Source organism: Pelmatolapia mariae, linkage group LG10_11 (genome assembly GCF_036321145.2).
Source record: "Pelmatolapia mariae isolate MD_Pm_ZW linkage group LG10_11, Pm_UMD_F_2, whole genome shotgun sequence".
In the NCBI taxonomy this organism is placed as follows: Eukaryota; Metazoa; Chordata; class Actinopteri; order Cichliformes; family Cichlidae; genus Pelmatolapia; species Pelmatolapia mariae.
The window spans coordinates 29,986,881-30,005,820 of NC_086236.1; positions in this window are offsets into that span (position 1 = coordinate 29,986,881).

The following is an 18,940-nucleotide window of genomic DNA, read 5'->3' on the forward strand; positions in this document are numbered from 1 at the left end:
ATTATCACTGCACTGTCACCACGGGGAGAAGTCACCGTATCACTGCACTGCCCTTTTGGATACAGACTCGAACTGTTGCCTTATTTTTTCACTGTGAATAAATTCACTGTCACTCTGCAAGGAGTCTCGCACCTGAGTCTTTTAACCCAATTCACCATGACAGAACGTTCCAGCCAAATGGACTCAGCGGACTCTTCACCCTTGCGGCGCGAGCTGTCGCTCCAGGCGGAGCTACTGGAACGCCATGAGAAAATGTTACACCATTTCTCCAAGGAGCAATCAGCGCTAATCCAGGCTGTGACGGAGCTAAAAGGTATGTTGCAATCTCCACCAGGGGCTGCTGAGGGCGCTTCACCATTGCCTCCTCCTATCAACGTTGCTGCTGCTTGCCCACTGCCACCCTCACCTCCTCCGCCACAGTGTGAACATTCATTGTCTGTTCCAGAGAAATTTTCTGGAGAATTAGATAAAAGTAGGGGATTTTTAACGCAGTGTGCCCTCATCTTTAGGCAGCAGCCTCAGGCTTACGCCACTGATGGTTCCAAAATAACCTTGATGGTAGAGCTTCTGACAGGTCGAGCCCTGCAGTGGGCACAAACGGTCCTAAACTCCCAGCCTCAGATTTCTTACACTGATTTCTTGAGCAAATTTCAAAGTGTTTTTGATAAAGGAACTAACCCTGACAGTGCAGCACATAGGATGTTTACCTTAAAGCAGGGCCGGAGGAGTGTCGCTGACTTCTCGGTGGATTTCTGGATCCTCGCTGAGGAGACGGGTTGGGAGGAAACGGCGCTCCGGGGAGCTTTCTTAAACAGTCTGAATGAGGGACTGAAGCGTGAGTTGGCTACCAAAGAATTGCCTAATACCTTGAGTGCACTAATTAATTTATGTATTAGGTTGGATGATCACCTTCGGGAGTTCAGTAAGCGGACACCAGGGGGCGCTGGGTGGAGGACAGGATTACCGGCCCTTGAGTGGAGGGGGATGGATCCGCGGCCAGCGGAGGATGAGGAGCAGCCTATGCAGTTAGGCAGAGCACGATTGAGCTCCACGGATTGGAGGAAGAGACGCCAAACGGGTGAGTGTTTTGCATGTGGGAAGAAGGGACATTTGGCTGACGCATGCCCCTCTCGGGGAAACGACCAAGCCCGTCAGTAGCTGTGGGAATACTGATGGGTGCGACCATGAATACTGCTCCCCATCTGAGTTGTTCTGCTAAGTTGGTTTTTCAATCTCACACTCACCTGTGTTGTGCATTAGTGGACTCTGGAGCCGAACAAAGTTTTCTAGACGAATCGCTTGCTAGGAAGTTGGGCTGTTCCTCTCCAGGAGCCTCTCCAAGTTTCGGCACTTAATGGCAGCCCGTTAGCGGAAATAACTCATCGCACTGCCGATCTAACCTTAGTTCTTTCTGGTAACCATGTTGAGAGAGTTTCCCTGTTTCTGTTTAAGGCCCCAAGCACACCATTGGTCTTGGGGTTCCCATGGCTCAAACAGCACAACCCGCAGATCGACTGGGCTCAGGGACGCGTGACAGGTTGGAGCGAGTGGTGCCATGAACATTGTTTACGCACTGCGGTGCCCAGTTTAGTGCCCCTAAATCCAGAGGCTCAAGTGAAGGCACCTGATCTCTCAGCCGTCCCTCCGGAGTACCACGATCTGGCTCGAGTATTCAGCAAAGACCTAGCAGTGTCTCTTCCGCCTCATCGCCCTTATGATTGCGGAATAGATCTGCACCCCGGCGCCCCATTACCCACCGGCAGGCTTTACAGCATCTCAAAACCCGAACGAGAGACAATGGAGCGCTACATCACAGACTCCCTCGCAGCCGGTCTAATATGCCCATCCACATCCCCATTGGGAGCAGGATTCTTCTTTGTACAGAAAAAGGACAAGTCTCTCCGCCCCTGTATAGATTTTCGGGGCCTGAATAAGATTACTGTCAAGAACAGATACCCTCTCCCTCTTCTTGTCTCAGCGTTTGAACTACTCCAAGGGGCGACTATCTTTTCCAAACTCGATCTCCATAACGCCTACCACCTGGTTCAGATTCGTGAGGGGGATGAATGGAAGATGGCGTTTAACACCCATTTGGGGCACTTCGAATATCTGGTCATGCCGTTCGGACTCACCAACGCCCCCACTGTCCTTCAAGCTATGGTTAATGATGTTCTGCATGACTTTATTAATCATTTTGTGTTTGTATATTTAGACGACATCCTCATTTTCTCTAAGACCCAAGCCGAACATGTGAAACAGGTGAGACTGGTGCTGGAGCGTCTGCTGGAGAATCGGCTCTTTGTCAAGGGTGAGAAATGCCAGTTTCATGTTCAGTCTGTGCCGTTTTTGGGATTTATTGTGGAGGAGGGGCAGCTGCGAGCCGATCCTGCTAAAGTGAAGGCAGTGGTGGAGTGGCCCGAGCCCAAGACGCGTCGAGAACTGCAAAGGTTTATCGGATTCGTCAACTTTTACAGGAGATTTATCAGGAGCTTTAGTAAGGTGGTTTCTCCTCTCACACAACTCACCTCTCCCAAACAGCCCTTTCTATGGTCAAGTTCAGCACAGCAGGCGTTTGCTCATTTGAAACAACTGTTTTCCTCTGCTCCCATTTTGATCCAGGCTGACCTCACCCGACCATTCGTGGTGGAGGTCGACGCGTCGGACTCGGGGGTGGGGGCCGTCCTCTCCCCGCGGGTGGAGGGCAAGCTGCATCCATGTGCCTTCTTCTCTCAGAGGCTGACTCAAGCGGAACGGAACTACGACGTGGGCGATCGGGAGCTCCTCGCCATCAAACTGGCCCTGGAGGAATGGAGACACTGGGTGGAGGGCAGTGAACATCCCGTTGTGATTTGGACAGACCATAAGAACTTGGCGTATATCCAGGCAGCTAAGCGTCTCAACGCTCGTCAAGCCAGGTGGGCCCTGTTCTTTACCCGTTTCAATATCACCATAACCTACCTACAGACCAGGATCACGCAACACAAAACCCGATGCTCTGTCACGCCAATTTGCACCGCACACGGATGACGGAGAGAAGCAGAAACCCATTCTGCCCGCCACATGCATCGTGGGCACTATCACATGGGAGATCGAGAGGATAGTCAAAGAGGCCCAGCAACAGGAGCCTGACCCAGGGACAGGCCCTGATGGACTGCTGTTCGTCCCCACAACGGTCCGGAGCAGAGTTATACACTGGGCCCATACAGCGAGGTTCTCCTGCCACCCTGGTAAGAACCGCACCATTAGTTTTTTGCAACGTCTGTTTTGGTGGCCCTCTCTCATCAGGGATGTTCGGGACTACGTTGCTGCCTGCCCTACCTGTGCTCGGAATAAGACTCCCAGTGCCCCCCAGGCTGGTCTCTTGCGTCCTCTGCCGGTCCCCAAGCACCCCTGGTCTCATATCGCTGTGGATTTTGTCACTGGTTTACCATCATCATCAGGTAACACGACCATACTCACCATTATAGATCGTTTTTCCAAGGCAGCACACTAAGTGGCATTGACCAAGCTCCCGACTGCCTTGGAGACTGCTCGGCTCCTTACCCAGCATGTTTTTCGATTACATGGAATTCCACAGGACATTGTTTCAGATCGGGGTCCCCAGTTTACTTCCCAGGTGTGGAGGGCATTTTGTTCGGAACTGGGGGCCCAAGTGAGTTTATCTTCGGGTTTTCATCCTCAGACGAATGGTCAGGCGGAGAGGGCAAACCAGGAGCTGGAAACCATGTTACGCTGTGTGGTTTCCTCGAACCAATCCACCTGGAGTGACCAATTGGCTTGGATTGAGTACGCTCACAATTCCAGCACGTCGGCAGCCACTGAAGTGTCTCCGTTTGAAGCGTCACTGGGGTACCAGCCACCGCTACTTACCATCACTGAAGGTGAGCTGGCCGTCCCCTCCGTTTAGCATCATATGAGACGCTGCAGGCGGGCATGGCGCGCCACCAGGGTGGCGCTGTTGAGGACGGCGGAACAGAATAAGAGGCTGGCCGATCGTCGCCGCGCCCCTGCCCCAGCCTATCGTGTCGGCCAGCAGGTGTGGCCAGGTATTCTAGGTATATTCCTTTACGGACTGAATCCAAGAAGTTGGCCCCGCGTTTCATTGGGCCCTTTTCGATCCAGGCTGTGCTGAACCCGGTGACTGTTCGTTTGGCCCTTCCTCGCAACATGAGAATTCATAATGTGTTTCATGTTTCCCAGGTGAAACCGGTCCGGACCAGCCCGTTGTGCCCGCCTTCCGGGCCCCCGCCGCCTGCCCGGGTTGTTGCCGGCGCTCCTGCTTATGCCATCACGCGGATTACGGATGCTCGGCGTCGTGGTGGGGGCTTCCAGTTTTTGGTGGATTGGGAGGGGTACGGTCCGGAAGAACGTGCTTGGGTGCCGCGGTCTGCGATTCTGGATGATGCTATGGTGAAGGAATTCCGCCGCCGGCACCCTGACAAGTTTGGTAGGTCGCCGGGAGGCTCCCGTTAATGGGGGGGTACTGTCACGGCTAGACGGTCCTCACCGGTCGCCTTGCCAGTTTTTGTTGTGTTTGTGTGTTCTTTGTGGTGTTCTCCTCTCCATCCTGTGCATGTGTGTTTGTATGCTGGAACATGTACTTCCGGAAGCCGTGGCACGGAACGGCAGCTGACCCGGGGGGAGTATCCTGAGCTGAAATCATCGCACCTGTGCTTAATCATTTCGCCGGCTGCTACTAATCCGAAGCAGACCTATTTAATGGTGTGGTCGGGTCACAACCAACGCTGGAACGTTGAGCTAAACCGGGATCCAGGGATCAGAGGAGGAGCGGGCACAAGAAGGAGTAGTTTGGATTATCACTGCACTGTCACCACGGGGAGAAGTTACCGTATCACTGCACTGCCCTTTTGGATACAGACTCGAACTGTTGCCTTATTTTTTCACTGTGAATAAATTCACTGTCACTCTGCAAGGAGTCTCGCACCTGAGTCTTTTAACCCAATTCACCATGACTCACTGTGACTACTGATGCAGAACAGTTGCTAGTTGAAATACTGTTAATCTAAAAGAAATGCAGTGTTGTGTTCAGTCACTCATATTTCACAAATCTTCACATGTGTATATATCCAAGGGCCAAATAATATTTTGAAGTTGACGTTTCAGTTTTTATTTATGTTGGAATAACAGCTACTGTACATTCTCCTGGATGGAGGGAAAGGGTTGTTGTTGTGCAGCTAGTATAATGTGCATTATACTTAAGAATTACAAAACAGTTAAAAGCATCATATTTCTACTTTTGGCACAAATACATTTGCTTACATTTGCTTAAAATACATGGTTTTGTCTTAAAATTCAATGTTCAAGCTATGTGCACAATCTGCGATGGTCTGTCCAAATCTCAGCCAGTATGAGTCATTTTAGTACTCCAGCTTGTAGTTAATAGTGTGACGCCTCTGTCTGTGGAAGGTGATGGAGTATGCCGTACTCGCGACATGCCAAAGAAAGCAATTGTGCTTGCTGATGGATGAAGTTTATCAGTGCAGTGGTGTCTGGCTGCTCACTGGCTTAAATCAATCTGTTTATTTGGTCTTTGTCAAATTGATCATCTGAAAATGCAAACACATTTCTCCTGAGCTGCACTTTGCTATTAGTTAAATCACAAATCACAAGCACAGCAGCATCAAAGTGCTGCTGCTGCTTTCTGAAACACCATGCCTCAAAGTGTTGGATGAATTATCAAAAGGACAAGAAGTGAGAAAACATCATTTTCATCACAGCTATAAATCAGTTACTTCTAGGGTGACTTTAAAAAAATGTTCTCCTTTCTTTTCTCCAAGGGTTTACACTCAGGGTTGTTGTTTGACCTGCACAACAGCCCCACAAAGGTCATCATGGAGGGAAGAAAACAAACATTTGCCCACAAAACTCTTGGTAGGGTTTGGTAATCAGAGGGCTCTAAGAACAGACACAGGAGAGGGTGTAGAGTGTTTACTGCAGACAGGCAGAAAGTTCAGTCAGTTAAAGAATAAGATAAAAACACAGAGCTTAAGAATGTGACTAACCTGATGACGAACAGAAGTCGTATTTGCCAGCTTTGTTTAATCTTGTGCTTTTGCTGTGCCAGTTCAGTGAAGACAACTCATTAAGGTTAGAGATGTTTTAAATTTTCTCTAGCTGTGCCTCAGCTTCATCAGTGGTTACCATGGTAACGTGGACAGCGTGGCTAGAAATCATCACCTGACATGACAGAATATTTTTCAGGAACCTGGTTCCTGGTAATTTATCATTGATGCTAAAGATAACGTATTTTACATAGTATGAGCCTTCAGCTGTAACTTCCTGTCCCATTGCTAGCCAAAGGAACAAGACAAAACTAAGCAAAGCAGCCTTTACAGGGATCACTGAAGTTTCCATAATTCATAATCCATTTGCAAACGATTATATTCATTAGTAGTTGTTGGACAGGCTTAGATAAAAGCAAAAGTAAAACCAAATGAGTGTACTGTCTCAGGAGTCAACAGAAAGGCTCAGTAACCTTTTGGGAAATCGTGTTTGCTTAAGTTATTCAGTCGGATTATTCTGTTGTATTATTTTAACATGTTCAAAATAAAGGCACACAAACAAAACTGCTAGTGACCTGCTGGTAGATGATCAACTATTCCAGTCATGTCTTTATTGAGCTGTCGAAACTCGCCTTTAAGGATACTGGGGAGGTCGTCATGTGTTGCCTCTATGAGGGACAGAGTTAAGATACCTTAGTTAAAACATCAGCTGTATATATTTCAGAAAACATTGTGTTGTGCTACAAATACTCGTACCTGTTTAGGGTGATTTTTCCAAGAGTTTGGTGCTGATTTGTGTTGTCACACACATTATACACAACATTTATTTCTGATATATTTGTAACAATCTTTGGTTTGTACTCACCAAACATGATCATTCCTGAGTGTTTGCTTGGTTTTTTCTGTTTGCAGATTGAGCATTTGACAGTGACAGTACAAACGTCACATCCATTCACCCCCAACAAAGACATGTAATAGTAGCAGGACACCGACTGCAGTAATGATGAGGATATTCAGAACTGACTGCAGCCTTTTAATGATTCCCCTGACCACTCTCTGAAGTAACTGATCTGACCGTTTCACTTCCTAATGAATGCCGAAACTACAGCCCATCACATCTGTCCTGATGCCTGGAGAGTTTTCCCCCAGTGTAAGTGAAGCACATACATTTGCAGATACAGCGAATGACCTTGTCGATGCAGATAATGATGAGACAGTTGTGATAACAGTGAATTATCTCAGTAATCTAGAGGTAAATTGATATGAACACAAACATTTTTGGATGAGATACTTATACAAATGTAAAACCTGACAAAAACAGGAAATGCTTACATTCAATAAGTTACAGAGTTTTTCTTCAGTTTGATTTAGTGATTTTAAAAATTCAGTTGTACACTCCTTTGAAAAATAAATGTTTCTGACACTTTATAGAAAACTCAAATGAAGTGACCTACAGAAACATCTGCTTTATGTAATCTGAACTCAAAAAAAAAAGAGTGGGTCAGAAACAATGTGAAAGAACAACTTTGACAGTTTTTGCTTGTTTGCAGTTCTTGCTGCCGAGGGCGGCATAACTAGTTTGGTTATTCACATAGGGCTCTGAGTTAGGATGGGTTTTCTTCACTATCAATGAAATCAACAAAAAGACTTGACTTGTGTTCTCTTTGTAAATTAAAAATTAACATTTGTTTGATGATCTAAAACATTTAAATGTGACAGATGTGGAAAAACCTAAAAGAAAATCAGGAAGGGGGTAAATACAGACTGTAAATGGCTCCCTTTGTCTGATGGCACACATCAGTGCAGGAAAACCTGAACAATTTAGCACACTATTTCCTGTATGATGTGGACGTTTAAGCATGAGAACCAAATGTTTTGCTAAGTCTTCACATTTACTTACACAGTGATTGTATTTGAGTCGGTGTTCTGCCACTGCAGCTCAGCACATCATCATTTATTTACTGTAATAAATAATTTAATCCAGGTGTGTCATCATGCACTTTTAAAGGCAACATTTGCCTATTTTGCACAAAAGTGAGTAAAGATGAATTCATGGTCCTGCAAATCTGTCCATGTGCTAATGGGTTTCTGTTCAGACTGCATACAGAGAGGGATTTTCACCCACCACAAACATGCTTCCAAAAAGTCCTCTGACACTGCACATCACCGGACACGGATAATGTATGCATGATGTATGCGTGTGGATTAGGTAACAAATGGGCCAGAATAAGGAAGGGACCAGCAGTGGAAGTGACCAGGAATGGGAGAAGTGCTAAAAACAACAATAAGTACACATCAAACGTACATGTAGACAGTGGACACCTTTAATTTTAACATTTGGTTTCGCTTCAGCTCTTTGTTATCACTTCAGCTAGCTGACGGACCAACAACAGCATTAACAAGAGTAACCAGAGACCAAATGACAGCCATCTGACAACAAACACTCTCTGCAGGTAGACAGACGTCCATGGTTCCCATGGTAACCCCCGCCCCAGCATAAAACATTATGGGTCTCTCTCTGTAAAAGCATTTGTTATAATGCACTGACGAACAGAAGGAACTCATTTATTCACATAATTTCTGTAAAACATATATGATTTTTTTTTCTAAATACATACATTTTCTATAAAATTAGAAAAATAGAGTGAATTACTATATTTAATGTAAAACAAGAAAAATCTGTGAAAAACAACCAGAACATTGAGATTTTTTTAAAGCATTTCACAAATAATGCAATGTCTGCTGAATAGATACAATTATTGACATAAATCCATCTAAAATTAGATGCAATGAGTGACAATTAAAAGTAAAGTATAATTTCTTAATTGTTTTCACCTCAAATATGTTATATCATATCATATATATCAGGAAATCAAACTGTAGCAAAGCCTGTTGATTTCCCCTTAAATCATGCCAAACGTCTGGGGAAATTCATCTGGGGATTGAGCACCAGAGTTGAGTATGTGAGCTGTGCCCACGAAAAAAAAATGCCAAATAGACTCCATGGATTAGGAAAACAGACCATGGGTAGATGCTGGGGTCGAGGCAGAGCGAGACAGCAGTTTAGGTAGTCGAGGCCTGTGAGAGCCAGATGGTTCTGGATGCTGGAAGGCCAGTGGCACAGATGGAAGGACTCTTCTGGAGGCTTGGGTGTCAGCCAAAGTTGATGGTGATGATGGAACATCTCAGGTGGTTGGTGTCGACAGTTGGACGCCTCCAGTGTCTGGGCTGAAGACCAGGGTGTCTACCGAGAACCTTGGGTGGCTGACAGGTGGGCGTCTGCGTCGTAATAGGAGGGACGCCTGGGGGGCTGGAGGCCGACGATGGTGACGGACACCATCGCCACCCCCTAGTTTAAGACTCACCTACTTGGGTGTCTCAGCATGGGCTGATGCACAGGTTCAGGCAGCCTGGGACCCTCAGGCTCAGGTGGAGACAAATGCCAGTTGAAGAATGGGATGCCATCCCACATTTCCTCAATGACTGGGTGATAACAGACAACCAAATTAGACCGTGCCTTATTGTCCACATACAGTACAAACCCATTCAGATGGGAGGAGAGAGTGATGTTAATAAATTCCCTGTTATTGCAAAGACAGCATTAGAACATTGTGTCTGCCATTGCAGCCTGTGGTGGAGTACTGGCAACCATGTGTGAAAACTCCCCCTCCTTCTTCTAGTTTGTATGTGATACAGTCTGCGGCTACGTCCACACGAATGCGTTTTCGTTTGAAAACACATCATTTTCTCTCCGTTTTGGCCTCCCGTCCACACTGAGATGCCGTTTTGCTCATGGAATACGCAGCGTTTTGAAAACGCTCTCGAAAACGAATACATTTGGAGACGGTGCTTTCGCGTCACAGCGTTGCCGAAAACGGAGACTTTATACAGCAGTTGTTTTGTTTGCTCTCAGTTCTGACAGCCCTATTAAAGATTAATATCAGTCTGTACATGCTCCAGAGAGCTTTTCTTTAAAGTCTTTAATTCTCACTCGCTTTTGCAACTTTGTACTTTTGTGTTACTCGCAGCAGCAACTCCACCTCATTGTTAGTCCATTTAAAAAACTCGGTGCTTTTCCTCAACATTTTGCCACGACATTTCAACAAGTAAATAAGCGGCAGACAGAAATGAGGCAGTCCGGATCTTCTTGCGTTTCACGCATCCGCAGGACTGGAACGTAAGCGTTTTTGGCCTTTTCAATGTGGACGCACAACTCTGTGAAAACAACTGAAAACGTTTTTCAGACGACAACGCTGTTTTCAAATCTATCCAGGCTAGTGTGGACGTAGCCTAAGACCACGGTGGCAGCATCGTAATAAAATGTCTTCCTCTTCCTCCTCACCTACACCCACATCTCCACAAGTCAGGCCTCTAACACATGACAGCGTGCATGAAAACGGTCATTTATTCCCAGTACTGTCACAGTTACTTATTATCCTCAGGTTAGACATCTCCAGAGAGCTGACCAGAGCCAGCTAGGCACCAATATCTGCTTATAAGATTACATTATGTCAACTGATGTGTCCCAAAAATCACACTTCCCCTTTGGTAAGTGCTTTGATTACATTTTCACATCATATGAGAGTTTATTCACTAATGCAGCTGGAACTTTAGCATTAGTTATCTGATAACTACTACTTCAGGATTACTTCAGGATTGTTTCACCGTCACCTACAGTTTCTGTGCCCATCATCTGTTGTTAGATAGTGTCATGCAATTTTAATGTACTATTTACCTGCAGCTCCATGCTGACAGTTGTTTCAATCACCAGTTCTTGTTAGTTACCACTGAGAGGAAGTTTAAAAATCCCAGTTTGTTTATCTGATGGCCACATCCAAAAAGAAAACCATTATTATTATTATTGTTGTTGTTATTATTGTTACAACAACAATCATAACAGATGGACACATTCTATTAAATTTGTAGCCCCCTGCTAAATGCTCCACCACCACCTCTTGACTGTGACTTCTACCAGGACTGGGAGCAGGGGCGGATCTAGAAGGGTGGCATGGGGTGGCAAGTGCCACCCTAAAATGATCTCTTGCCACCCCAAGTGCCACCCGAGCTTTGCATATGACAGTGTTGTTTATTAAAATAAGATAGCATTAACAGTTTGAGTGTAGTTACAGTTAACAGTGAATATAAATGCTAGCTGAATATAAACTGAATATATTACATAGTGTTCCCCCCCTCCACCATTAACAAATGGTTCAGCCCATAGCACGGACAAGCTTTTTTCTTGTTTTCAGTAACAACCGATGCCTATGACTGTGCCAGAGCACATTTTGAACAACACCATGGGAATTTCAGATTTCACACAGGTGGTTGGATGTTACACTCTGGAAATGGAAGGAAGGTGAGTGTTATTAACCCTCTCTGTGGTCCACGGACACGCTGCACCCCCAAATCACATGACTGATTTAAGCTGACACAGCAACACGCTGCAGCCACGCTGAGTCTCTGTTTCAGCCCGTATTGAAAGTTCAGACTTTCGGAAGTATACACCAGCTTTTAAATTTTAATTACAGGCCAGTAAATCCAGAGTTATGATTTAAAAAAAAAAAAAACAACATTCATATATATATATATAAGACATGCTTATATAATTATAATACTGTCGTCACGTTTTTTTGTGGGTTGTGTTTTTTTGTTGTTTTTTTTGTTTTTAAGAAAAGGCGTTTTCTAAGGACAGCGCGAAAACAGTAAAGAAAGAAAAAAAAGCCACCTCTTTCCGATCTGTGGAAAAATGTACCATGTCGGCCAATTTTTAAGAAAAGTCAACACGTGGGATTTGGTTGTTTAGGAAGACGGGAAAGTTTTGGGAGTGACGGTAACGGCAGCGAGACAGAGCGAGAGAGAGAGAGATTTTAGATGTGGGAGATTTGCGACGTTCGGCGTGGAGTGTGTAGTTAGTGTGTTGTGTAGTCGTTGTTTTGTTTTGTGTGTCAATGAGGGCACTAATGAATGTCACAAAGGTACACTGCAATGTAAATTTTCAATTCAATTTTATTTACACAGCGCCAAATCACAACAACAGTCGCCTCAAGGTGCTTTATATTGTACAGTAGATCGTACAATAATAGATACAGAGAAAAACCCAACAATCATATGACCCCCTATGAGCAAGCACTTTGGCGACAGTGGGAAGGAAAAACTCCCTTTTAACAGGAAGAAACCTCCGGCAGAACCAGGCTCAGGGAGGGGCGGGGCCATCTGCTGCGATTGGTTGGGGTGAGAGAAGGAAGACAGGATAAAGACATGCTGTGGAAGAGAGACAGAGATTAATAACAGATATGATTCAATGCAGAGAGGTCTATTAACACATAGTGAGTGAGAAAGGTGACTGGAAAGGAAAAACTCAATGCATCATGGGAATCCCCGGCAGCCTACGTCTATTGCAGCATAACTAAGGGAGGATTCAGGGTCACCTGGTCCAGCCCTAACTATATGCTTTAGCAAAAAGGAAAGTTTGAAGCCTAATCTTAAAAGTAGAGATAGTGTCTGTCTCCTGAATCCAAACTGGAAGCTGGTTCCACAGAAGAGGGGCCTGAAAACTGAAGGCTCTGCCTCCCATTCTACTTTTAAATACTCTAGGAACAACAAGTAAGCCTGCAGTGTGAGAGCGAAGTGCTCTAATAGGGTGATATGGTACTACAAGGTCATTAAGATAAGATCGGGCCTGATTATTTAAGACCTTGTAAGTGAGGAGCAGGATTTTGAATTCTGGATTTAACAGGAAGCCAATGAAGGGAAGCCAATACAGGAGAAATCTGCTCTCTCTTTCTAGTCCCTGTCAGGACTCTTGCTGCAGCATTTTGGATTAACTGAAGGCTTTTCAGGGAGTTTTTAGGACTTCCTGATAATAATGAATTACAGTAGTCCAGGCTGGAAGTAATAAATGCATGAACTAGTTTTTCAGCGTCACTCTGAGACAGGATATTTCTAATTTTAGAGATGTTGCACAAATGGAAGAAAGCAGTCTTACATATTTGTTTAATATGTGCATTGAAGGACATGTCCTGGTCAAAAATGACTCCAAGGTTCCTGTCAGAAGAAAATTATGTTTTGATCAGTTACATGAAATGTATTCTTTATATTTATCAGTGAAGCACATGTCTACGTGACTTTTAACATGTACCTTTTCTGTGATAAACAACTTGCAGCTTCCTCTTTCTGTTCTAGAACATACAGATTTAGAAAAGGGGAACCTCAGCTTTGAGAATAACTTTGTAACCTTTGTACAGACATACACACACACACACACACAGACAGACACAACTGTATAAATAAAAGTCGCAGACGGTGATAGAGCGCGAGTCCATGAGTGTCTCCTGTGCGAGCGCTCTGTGACCGTCCTCGTGAGTAAAAGAAGCTGCAGTGTTTGTGTTTTCTAACTCAGGAGTCTTGGTTAAAGAAAGAACGGCAGGGTGATTTAAAGAAATCCCCTGTCATTTAAATTGGTCCTTCGAGCCTAGCGATGGAAACAACAGACACGTTTCTGTGACTCCAATAAGGTCTGATTGCTGTGTCCCGGCGCCGTGGGAAAGCCAGCACCGAAGTCTGTCGACAGCCCTCTCCAGGTAGAGGCAAAAGACCTGGGACGTAAGAAAAATTCGGGTCCAGGCCGGTGTAATACTTCTGGTCCAAGACGCTGGGATACAGCCAGATGACCTGAACAACCAGCAAAAGACGACTGAGGGTGAGAAAACACTTTTTAGGTCTAACCCGCCGCAAGGGTCTAAGTTTTGCGCAATAGGTCTAACCCGCCGCAACGGTCTCAGTAGGTCTAACCCGCCGCAAGGGTCCAAATTGGTCTAACCCGCCGCAAGGGTCAAAATAGGTCTAACCCGCCGCAAGGGTCCAAGTAGGTCTAACCCGCCGCAAGGGTCCAAATAGGTCTAACCCGCCGCAAGAGTCCAAGTAGGTCTAACCCGCCGCAAGGGTCCAAGTAGGTCTAACCCGCCGCAAGGGTCCAAACAGGTCTAACCCGCCGCAAGGGTCTAAAGGGGTCTAACCCGCCGCAAGGGTTTGAAGAAATAAACGCGTGAAATAGGGTCTACGTTCGCCACAAGGAACTGTGTTTAGAGTGGTTTTAGAAGTGACCGTGAAATACTTCGTGACAAATTAGCGCGCAAATGTCTATCTGTGTGTATGTATATGTGTTTTGGGAGTAAGTTGATTTTACAGCACAATACGTTGCTGAACTTCTTCCATTGTTTCTTGTTTTTATTGTTTTCTTTGTGGAAAAGAGGGACATTTTGTACGTGACTGTAAGAAACAAAGAAGCAGTTCAGACTAGAAAGAACATAATAATCCCTCGTCAAATAAAAGATTAGAGATCAACAGTGTTACTGGAGGCCAAGGTAATGCCATCCAGAGTAAGAATCTGGTTAGATACCATATTTCTAAGATTTTCAGGGCCGAGTACAATAACCTCAGTTTGATCTGAATTAAGAAGGAGAAAGTTAGCGGCCATCCAGGTCTTTATGTCTTTAAGACATTCCTGCAGTTTAACTAATTGGTGTGTGTTATCTGGCTTCATGGACAGATAGAGCTGGGTGTCATCAGCATAGCAGTGAAAATGTATGCTATGTCTTCTAATGATGCTGCCTAGGGGAAGCATGTATAATGTAAACAGAACTGGTCCTAGCACTGAACCCTGTGGAACTCCATAATTAACCTCAGTGTGTGAAGAGGACTCTCCATTTACAAGCAGAAATTGGAGTCTATTAGATAGATATGATACAAACCACTGCAGTGCAGTACCTGTAATACCTACAGCATGTTCTAATCGCTCTAATAGGATATTATGGTCGACAGTATCGAACGCTGCACTGAGGTCTAGCAGGACAAGCACAGAGATGAGTCCACTGTCAGAGGCCATAAGAAGATCATTTGTAACCTTCACTAAAGCTGTTTCTGTGCTGTGATGAGCTCTGAAACCTGACTGAAACTCTTCAAATAAGCCATTCCTCTGCAGATGATCTGTTAGCTGTTTGACAACTGCTCTTTCAAGGATGTTTGATATGAAAGGAAGGTTGAAGGTTGGCCTATAATTAGCTAAGACAGCTGGGTCTAGAGATGCTTTTTGAGTAAAGGTTTAACTACAGCCAGCTTGAAGGCCTGTGGTACACTGTCACCAAGTAGGAAACCAGCGGAGTGATACACCTCCTGTTGTCAGGCCTGCAGGTTTATCCCTGTGCTGTTCTCCTCTGTCTTTTGGTGGACAAACAATGTTTTTTACTGGCACACATCATTTGTGGGGCATCTTATTGCGAGACCAATTTGAAACAATTTGAGGGTGAAATACAAACGTAAACTCAAAAGGAGTCAAAAATGAGCAGTTATATTTTGGACCTCAGAGGGTTAATCCAACAAATCATGAAAAATTAGGTTTAAATTTTTGTTCATGACAGTGCAGATTTCTGACATTTTGTGTAATTTAAGCGTTTAACAATTTGATTATTTCCTAACAAAAAACAGTGAAATTCAAGTTAGACCTGTGTTTGTAAATGAACCGCCCCATGTTGTGTAGCTTTCTGGATTTTATTCTTATTGGGCTACATATTTATTTATGGCTATACAGTACATAACATTGCATGTTTTATGTAACTAAAGTGTTTAATTATGTGGGCTACAGACAATAATTAAGTTATAGACTATATTTATATGAAAATCGTGTATGCTCACTGCATTTGAATCATTTTAACCATATGTAACCACCTGCGTATGTGTTTGAAAAAAAAAGGCTTTGATTTTGCCACCCCATTTGATTTCTTTGCCACCTTTATGCCACCCTAAGAACATTTCTCTAGATCCGCCCCTGACTGGGAGACAGCTGGAACAACAGGACAGGGCAAAGCTGCATCTCTTCCATACAGTCTGTCTACAGTCACTGAGGGGATGCTGAACCTTCCCTCCGTTGTGCTATGATAGGCCTGGAGGCTTCCCATGATGCACTGAGTGGTTTTCTTCTCTCTCGTTTTCACTGTAATGATTAGTTATTATTAAACGGACTCTGTTGTCCTGAATCATTGCCCCAGGTTTCTGTGCTTTGGTGGTTTTGTTTATTATTACAGTTTTAGGGTTAATGATTTTTCATGCTTCTAGGTTTGGAGTTTCCAGTCCTCCGGGTGTTTCACTGACATGTGTAAAGTTACTGTGTGTGCCTACCTCTGTAGCTGTCAGGTCCTCAGCTATTTCAGCTGTCCTCCCAGGTGTTTCCTCTCCTGTTGTCATCTTGTGTGTATTGGTAACCGCAGTTCTCCCTGTGCTGTCATCATATCCTGTCCTGCTTTATGGTTGTGTCGCCCTGTTCTACATTTCTTTAGTTTTGGACTGCTGCCCTGCTGTTGTTTAGGACTTTGTTAAAGTTCAGTATTAAGCCTTTTCTGTAGGGTTTATTTCAATTCTCCATGTTATGTATATAAGATGTATGTGACGTCTTGTCTCCCTCCTCTCACACCCAACCGGTCGCAACAGATGACTGCCCCTCCCTGAGCCTGGAGATTTCATCCAATTAAAAGGGAGTTTTTCCTCCCACTCCCACCAAGCATGTGCTCACAGTGAACTGTCTGACTGTTAAGCTTTTCTCTCTGTAGGGTCTTTACCTTTCAATATAACGCACTTAAGGCAATCATGATTTTGAGCTAAATAAAACTGAACTCAGCTGTATTAAATTGAATTGTACTGAAAATACAAACACTATAGAAAATGCTTCAGTTTGTTCAAACAGAGCATACCTCGCTGTGGTCCACTGTCACAGCAAAGTCAGAGCTACTGCCACCAACAGAGCCAACAAAAGAACCAATTATTATTAATAATTAACTCGATGCAGGAATTATTCATCAGAATGCATGTATGCATGTATGTATGTATGCAACTTTATTCAAAACTCTGTGAAAATGTGCTTGTGTAGCATGTGGCTAAAAACAGCTGGGCTCCTGATCCTAAATATTCATCGGAGACTTAGCCATTAGTTTGCACGTGACACTCACTAACTTTACTCCAGCTGACATTTATACATAAAACTAGTTTAAGCTTTAGTGCCTAATAAGTCATGTTTTGTGTAATTCAGCTTCCATTGTGAAAGACTGAAGATATAAATTCACCCGTTTGCGCCTAAGCTAAATGGAGTGTGTGTGTGTGTGTGTGTGTGTACCAGTAGCTTTGCGTGCGTTCACCTTCCTGAAGCACTTCCGCACATCCTCCTCAGACACAGTGTGCGCACTGACGTCATCCGCGGTGCGCACACTGTCCGGTCTCATGGTGTTCGCTGTGTCGAATCTAGCGTAGAATACGTTTAGATCCTCACACAGAGAGGCCGTGGTCTGCGGTGTGCTGGTTTTCCCTCTAAAGTCTGTGATTGTGTTTAGTCCCTGCCACATACTCTGAGGGTTGTCAAACTGTTGCTCCACCCTGTCCCTGTACTCACGTTTGGCTGCTTTGATCGTCTTCTGGAGTTGGTAATGTGCGTGTTTGTAGTCCGATGTGTTCACGGAGGCAAAAGCGGTGCTCCGTGCCGCCAGTGCCGTGCGAACATCTCCGTTAATCCAGGGTTTTTGATTTGGGAAGGATTTAACTGTTCTGGATGGGACGACATCTTCCACGCATTTTCTGATAAATCCGCAGACTGAGTCTGTGTACTCATCAATGTCATTAGCAGCCACGTGAAACATTTTCCAGTCCGCGTGATCAAAACAGTCCCGCAGCGTAGACTCCGATTGGTCCAACCAACGGTGCACCGCCCTCAGGGTTGGAGCTTCCTGTTTCAGCTTCTGCCTGTAGGCGGGCAGGAGCAGGATGGAGTGGTGATCTGATTGGCCGAATGGGGCGCGGGGGAGGGCTTTGTACGCATCCCGGAAAGAGGTGTAGCAGTGGTCAAGTAGCCGGTCTCCACGAGTGTTGAAATGGATGTGTTGGTGGAGTTTTGGTGAAACTTTCTTCAGGTTTCCTTTGTTAAAGTCCCCGGTCGTGATAAACGCCGCCTCTGGGTGTGCGGTTTCCTCACTGCTGATCGCGCTGTACAGTTCCCTGAGTGCTCGGTCAGTGTCGGCTTGTGAGTGAATGTAAACCGCCGTAATAATCACGGCTGTAAATTCCTTCTGTAGCCAGAATGGCCGGCACTTAATCATCAGGTACTCCAGGTCCGGTGAGCAGAAAGATTTGACCGGGTGCACGTTCGCATAATCACACCAGCTGTTGTTGATCATGAAACACACACCACCGCCTCTGCTTTTCCCAGTAAGATCCTGTGACCTGTCCGCGCAATGCACGGAGAACCCCGGTAGTTGTATTGTGGAGTCCGGTACCTTGTCCGATAGCCAGGTTTCCGTGAGGCAGATCACGCAGCAGTCCCACACCTCTCGCGGGAAAGAGATCCGTGCCCGAAGCTCGCACAGCTTGTTCTCCAGAGACTGCACATTAGCCAGTAATAAACTCGGTAACGGTGGTCTGTTAGTGCGCCGTCTCAGTCGAACCAGAACGCCAGATCTTCTCCCTCTGCATCGGCGTTTGTGGCCTCCAGGGCCAGAGAACAAAGGCGTCTCAGGTGAGATGAATGGGGGGTCTGCAAACGGAGGGTCCGTGTTGCAAAACTTGAACTCCGGAAAGTGATGAGAAAGTCCATCTTTTATGTCCAGTAAGGTTTGTCAGTCGTACACAAGGAGACATGTGCTACTCGTGAAAAAAGAAAAGAAAAGTAAAATTAAACACCAAAACCAGCTGTTGCTTGGGGGAGGACGATGTGGTGCATTTTCCATTGTTATACCTCTCTGACCTGTCTTCCCCATGTGATGTTTTTGTGTAATGTATGTATGGTCGGAGGGTAAGATGGCGCCGCCATTGCGTGCAATAGGTCGGCAGCCTTAACATGAAATTTCCCCATTGTGGGACTAATAAAGGTATATCAAATAAAG